The following is a 6,771-nucleotide window of genomic DNA, read 5'->3' as shown; positions in this document are numbered from 1 at the left end:
TATATATATATATATATATATATATATATATGTGCGTGTGTGTGTGTGTGTGATATCCCGATTTACTAAAATACGTTGAGAGTACTATTCTAGACCAAGTGAAGAAGAATATTATTTTTTCTTGGACCGATCAGGCTAGACACCTCAGTAATACAATAACTAACAGAGTCGAATATGCATATTCGCCACTGAAGAAATTGTTAGGTGATAGTAAGGGTGATTTTTATAGAATGTAGGACACCGTGAACCAAATTATACAAAACCAACATAATAAATACAAATAAATTTTGGTAAGAGCATTACAGTGTTATAACATTGATTAAGAGATAACACTTTCTACTCGTAGTTGGTTGGCAATGTATCTCGGGCGGGATTGAATTTCATTTTTCACGAAGCAAAGCGAGTAGAGATGATAGGTTCGGATAGTTCGAAGTGTGGATGTACACTTAGGAAGACTTACGGTCTTCCATGTGCTTGTCTTATTTCAAAAAAGATGAAGCTTGATGCCTCGATACGTATGGATGAAGTCTACAGTCACTGGAAAATGCTCTAGTTTGATGACAATAGTGTGGTGAAGGATGGTAAAGAGGTATAATTATAATGACCAAGTGGGAAATAATCCAAGATAGATTTTCTAAAGAAGATGACACCATGAAATTGCACATCAAAGAGCAGTTGAGGAATGTTGCCTGTAACAGCCCAATTTTTAGGAATTGATTATTATATTATTTTTATTATATTATATTTAATTATTTGGAGTGTTAAGTAATTAAGCGGTTGTGAGGTAGCATAATAATGGATTAATTAACTTAATTAGTGTGGGAATTAATTATTTAGTTGATATGAGACATAATTGAATTATTAATTAACTTAGTGTGCATAGTGAGTGGTTAATTATTTGAATTTAAAGAGAGGTATTTAAATATTAGGTATTATTGGACCTAGTGATTAAATTAGATGGATATCATGAATTAAGCCCAACTGGAATACTATTATAAATAGTAAGAGGTGAAGGGAGTGAGAATTAGAACTCACTTGAGCATTGAAGGCAATAGAGGAAGAGGAAAGGAAAAGTAAAGGAGAGCTAGGATTTCCATCAGATTGACGAGGTAAGGGGGGAAATCCTTATTATTATGGGTTAGTATGATTGGGTCAATGGGTAGGAACATGTTTTAGGTTGAAATCCTTAATTGGCATGGTTTGGAATTATTAGGTCTTGATAAATACTCTTGAATTGTGATGATTAAATTATGCTAAAACTGTGAATGAATATATATTTGGATGAGTCATAATTTTCTGAACGTGTATCTTTTTACGGAATCGAAATCGGAGGTCCGGAAGTCCTCCAACGATGAAAAATGCGGGGAAATCTGCATTCTGTTTCGTGTTAGCGCAGGAACAGCATTCTGTTTTGTGTTAACCGGTTAACCCAGGGCGTTAACCGGTTAACACTGTTGCGATATTGAAAAATTACATTCTGTCTTGCGTTAACCGGTTAACCCAGGGCGTTAACCGGTTAACACTGTTAAAAATTGCCAAGAAGCGCATTCTGTTTTACGTTAACCGATTAACCATATGCGTTAACCGGTTAACACTGTTTGAAAAGTGAAAAACTGATATTTAAATGTTGTGTGCGTTTTGGAATGAAATATATGTGTACATGTTTGATGATTGGCCTATATTGGTGAATAATATATTGTACGAATATGTATGTATACCAGTACTGATTTGTGAAGGATTTATGGTTATGGATGTGTATATGTAATTGTAATTGATGTGTTGTGATGAATGTGTATATGTACCAATTGTGAGTCATGGTGATATGTGGGATGTTAAGACGGTATATAGATGGTCTTAATTGCATATGTGTTGGTATGTGTGCATTCATTCATAGCATGGTTGACTTCATTGTGGAAGTGGTTAAGCGGTGATCCTTCATTGGAAACAGACGTAGCAGACGTTAATCCTTAATTGGGATTAGGCGTAGTATTTAAGCGGTGATCCTTCATTGGAAACAGACGTAGCAGACGTTAATCCTAATTGGGATTAGGCGTAGTATTAAGCGGTGATCCTTCATTGGAAACAGACGTAGGGCTTTGGTCTTGTCCGGATCGGAAGCGTGGCTTAGATTCTAGATATTGAATCGGAAAGCGGTGAAACTTTGAGTTCACATTGAGGTACCACATGCATATAGTCACATTGTCTTGCATTGAGTCGTCTATAGTTATGTGATCATTGAATGCATGTATTGATGTGGATGCGATGTACGTTTGAAATATGTGAGATGATTGTTGGTTAATATTATTGACGTGATTATACCAAGTGTGATGAATTCTTAAATTGTGTTTTAAATCATTGTGCCTTATTATGCTATTTCATGATGATTTGAATTCTCACCCTTTCTGTTTGAATGTTACCTTTACATGGGTATCGTGCAGACACTATAGAGTAGTATTGCTGGAGTAGGTAGACGGTAGCTCGCTCAAGAATAGCTGGAGAGTTTCCGTATTCAGTTTGAAATTAGGTGATGAGTCAATGCTCTGGTCATGTAACACTGGGTAGATTAGTGGTATTGAACTCGTGTCTTATTTAGATATGTTTTATGTTATTACTTGTTTATTTTAATTGGAAGTGATTACTGAGGGATGATCATGGTATGGGACATGAATCATTTTATGAAATACATGAGTATTCTTTATTTTCCGCTGCGAATGCGTATTGCTTGAATATTCATGATGAGTAAAATGTGTTATTTCAAATGGCCAGGTGTATTGTTGGTTTTTGAAAGTTTTAAGTTTCGAAAACGTCGATGTGACGCCCTTTTCTTTATATGCGTGCTTATTTACTCTGATTATATGCTGAATAATTTGGGGTAGAAAAAGGGGTGTTACATTGCCTATCCATAAACCACAAATTTGAAACCTCATTCGAAACCGGTTAAAACCAAAGGTGCCCCTTAAAAGGTCAAACCGACACAAACTGGTAATTCAACGAAGCATACTCTATCATAATTTGAACATGTTGATTCACATTTCCCATATTCTTTAACTCCCAAATATCCCAAAAGTATTTACAAGGGTGCTCGCATTAGCAAATCACTTCCTTCAACGTCGATGCCAAAAATAATTTACATTGAAGAAATGCTGATTTTTATGCACATACATATTGTGCAGATTTTAAATGTTTTAATTGTGATTATTGGGGCGTATCTGGCTTGATCGGTAAAGGAGAGGAGAAACCCTTTCTTATCCGTCAATAACTTTTGAAAGAGTTGACGATACATAGGGAATTCTACACATCGCTAAACGGGAAAAAGGAACATTTTGATGCAATTCACATTGCTCTTATTCCTTGTGTAAGTGGTCCCGTATCAGATTCAAAATAGTGCCCCTAAAATGATCCATCTTATAGCAAGTACATATAACAAGGTATTTATTGATCTGACAAGATATGGCTTCTCGGAGACATTTTTTCCACTTCGGAGTGGCTAATGACACTGAAATTCACCGTATTTCGCATGCATTTTAGTAGTTTTATTGTTATTTTGTTGTGTTATTACTATGTTTCTCTTTGTTTTCAGGTTTTTACTTTAATCGGAGCCCCGATCGAGAAAAGGAGCTAAAATCCCTAAAATTAAGCATTTTGCACTTGTGGCTGGCGCCATAGGTCCAGCCATGACGTGTCACAGCTCAACTTCCCTCAACTGCCATGTTCCCCACTACTTCCACTAAGGCGCCACAATTTGGCCTTATGGCGGGCGCCATGGACTTGTGGCGGACGCCACAAGAGGAAAAGTTTTCCCTCCCAATTTCAAACTAAAGGGCATCCTTGCCTTTTCCATTATTTTACTTGCCTATAAATAGAGACTCAAATTCATTTGTTTAATCATCCAAACTTAGAGCAGATGCAAGCTTAGAGCAAACTTAGTTTCACTTAGACATATATTCAGTATTTTAAAGTGGTAATCGCTTCGCATTGGGGTGTTACCACAATTGTGTAATCAAGTCTATGATTGAGTCTGTAATCGAGTTTGGATCACTTTGGAAGGAAGTTAATCCTGCCGCCATTTTCATTTCCGCTTTGCATTTTATTCAACCCTCCGTTTGGAGCAGGTTTTTATTGCCTTGCCTTTATCTATTTATTTTCTCGCACTGTCTTTACTTTATTTATTTCTCGCACTCGCTTTACTTTATTTATTTTCTTGCACTGTCTTTACTTTATTTATTTCTCGCACTCGCTTTACTTTATTTATTTTCTCGCACTCTCTTTACTTTATTTATTTCTCGCACTCGCTTTACTTTATTTATTTCTCGCACTCGCTTTACTTTTATTTATTTCTCGCACTCGCTTTACTTTATTTAATTTCCGCACTCGCACTACTTTTATTTACTTTCCGCACTCGCACTACTTTTATTTAATTTCCGCACTCGCACTACTTTTATTTAAATTAATGCACTTTTACTTTACCATGTCTAACTAAACCTATAAGGTTAGAATGTAAGGATTGTAATTAAACCGATAATCCGTACAATTGTTCGTAGAAACACTTAAGGGCTATTTTAACTTTCAACTTAAGTTTTCCCGCACTTAATTTCTGTTGGGTAAGATCGAAATCCGTCCAACGTCTATTTAAACTTAATTGTTTTTAACTATTTCAAATACAGCAAAAGCGCTTTGTTTAGTTCATTAGGAGTTTTTAACTTAAGAAGAAAAGAGATTTTAAAACTATTTTCGGACGCGTTTATAAGTTTAGAGTCTGGTTTGTGAGAACCTCTTTTGGTTAAGAAATCCAGGTTAAAATACTTTTCAACTTAGTCAAGATACTATATTTCTTAAAAATAGGTTTACTACTCTAACGAGTGCGCGCCTTTTTATAAGTGACAATAAGAGGGTTTGATTAGGGAGTACAACTCGGTTCTGAATACGCAAAAGCGACAGTTCTTGTTAAATTGGTTCTTTTCAAAGTAGGAAACACTGCCCATAAGTAGTTCTATTAGCAAGTACTTGGATTATCTATTGATTACATGAATTACGTTCGAGCCTGTCTTTATTAATTGAACTTTATTCAACACTTTACTTTTCATTGCACACTCTAAAAACCCCTATTTTGATTACCTTAGATAAACACCATAACAATAGATAACGATAGATTGACACTTGGTCTTTGTGGATTCGACAATCTTTTATATTACTCTGACGTGTTCGTATACTTGTGAAAAACACGCATCAAGCTTTTGGCACTGTTTCCGGGGATCAATTTCGTCAAATTTCATTACCCTGTTGTTATATCGTTTGGACTTAGGTTATTTCCCGCCGGTCAATGCGAAAAGCTCGCAGCACCGGAAGCTTAGTATACCCTCTGGCGGTACCTGAACGTTACGCTCGCGCATGTTTATTTTTCCATAGAATTAGGAGAGCTATGGCCGAAGATCAAAACCAAAGACCTCTTAAGGACTTCGCCCAACCATCCAACGAAGAACCTAGTTCTAGTATAGTAAACCCAACCATCCCAGCTAATAATTTCGAACTTAAACCCTCTTTGTTGCAACTAGTGCAACAGAGACAATTCGCAGGTCTCGCTACTGAGAACCCAAACCAACATCTAAAAATCTTTCTCCAATTAGCAGACACTTTTAAAACCAACGGAGCTTCTCCTGAGGCAATCCGTTTAAGATTATTCCCTTTTTCCCTCAGAGATAAAGCCCTATCATGGTTAGATTCCCTTCCACCCAATTCTATTACGACTTGGGATAACCTTAGAAGAGTATTCCTTGCTAGATATTTTCCCCCAAGTAAGACCGCCGTCCTTCGAAACCATATAACTAGATTTACTCAGAACCAAGGAGAATCGATGTTCGAAGCTTGGGAGAGATATAAATAGTTGTTAAGAGCATGCCCACATCATGGTTTAGAAAATTGGTTAATCATTCAGACCTTCTATAATGGACTTCATTATAACACTAAGATGACCATCGACGCTGCCGCAGGCGGTGCGCTGATGAACAAACCTTATCCTGAAGCTAGTGCCCTCATCGAAGATATGGCTCAAAACCATCAATCATGGGGAGTCGAACGAGTGACAGTTGAGAAGAAGGAAGCCCAAGGATGAGTGCATGAACTAAGCCCTATATACATGATGCAAGCTAAAATGGACGCATTAGCCCTTAAGGATCGAGCATATGTGCATAAACCCGAATACTGTAGTCGCAGTTTCGTCGGATTGTGAGATATGTGGAACCAAAGGACACCGATTTGCAGAATGCAGTCTATTAAACGAAACCCACTCTAAGCAAGTGAACTACACCAAAGGGAACCCATATTCGAATACTTATAACCCTGGATGGAGGAATCACCCGAACTTCTCCTATAAAAACAATAACCCTATCCAAAATAATGCACCTCCGAGACAAACTGGTTATCAAGCCCCAAGACCAAATCAACCTATGCAACTTGTACCACCAAAGCCGAGCCTTGAGAAAATCATGGAAAATTTTATCACTGCTCAAACTCAACAAAACAAAGAGTTCATGAACCAAAACATTCACGTTAACGAACTGATTACTCAGTTAGGAACTAAGGTTGACCAAATAGTTACCCATACCAAGATGCTTGAAACCCAGATCTCTCAGGTAGCTTTAAACCAAGCCCCTCAGACTACACCTGGAGGACAGTTCCCTGGACAACCTCAACAAAATCCGAGAGGACAAGCCAATTCCATTACCCTACGAAGTGGGAACACTTACGATGAGCCACCAAACCCAAGATTGAGTG

At 37.2% G+C, this 6,771-nt stretch overlaps 1 non-coding gene across 1 annotated transcript; it reads right to left on the bottom strand.

The window, feature by feature from the left end:
* Positions 1-5,803: 5,803 nt before the first annotated feature.
* Positions 5,804-5,910, bottom strand: LOC127088716 (small nucleolar RNA R71). The gene has a single exon (XR_007790540.1). It is a non-coding gene; the product is annotated as a small nucleolar RNA R71 (small nucleolar RNA).
* Positions 5,911-6,771: the final 861 nt, after the last annotated feature.

This window comes from Lathyrus oleraceus, chromosome 5 (genome assembly GCF_024323335.1).
Source record: "Lathyrus oleraceus cultivar Zhongwan6 chromosome 5, CAAS_Psat_ZW6_1.0, whole genome shotgun sequence".
Classification (NCBI taxonomy): domain Eukaryota; kingdom Viridiplantae; phylum Streptophyta; class Magnoliopsida; order Fabales; family Fabaceae; genus Lathyrus; species Lathyrus oleraceus.
This window is presented reverse-complemented; position numbering and strand designations above follow the sequence as displayed.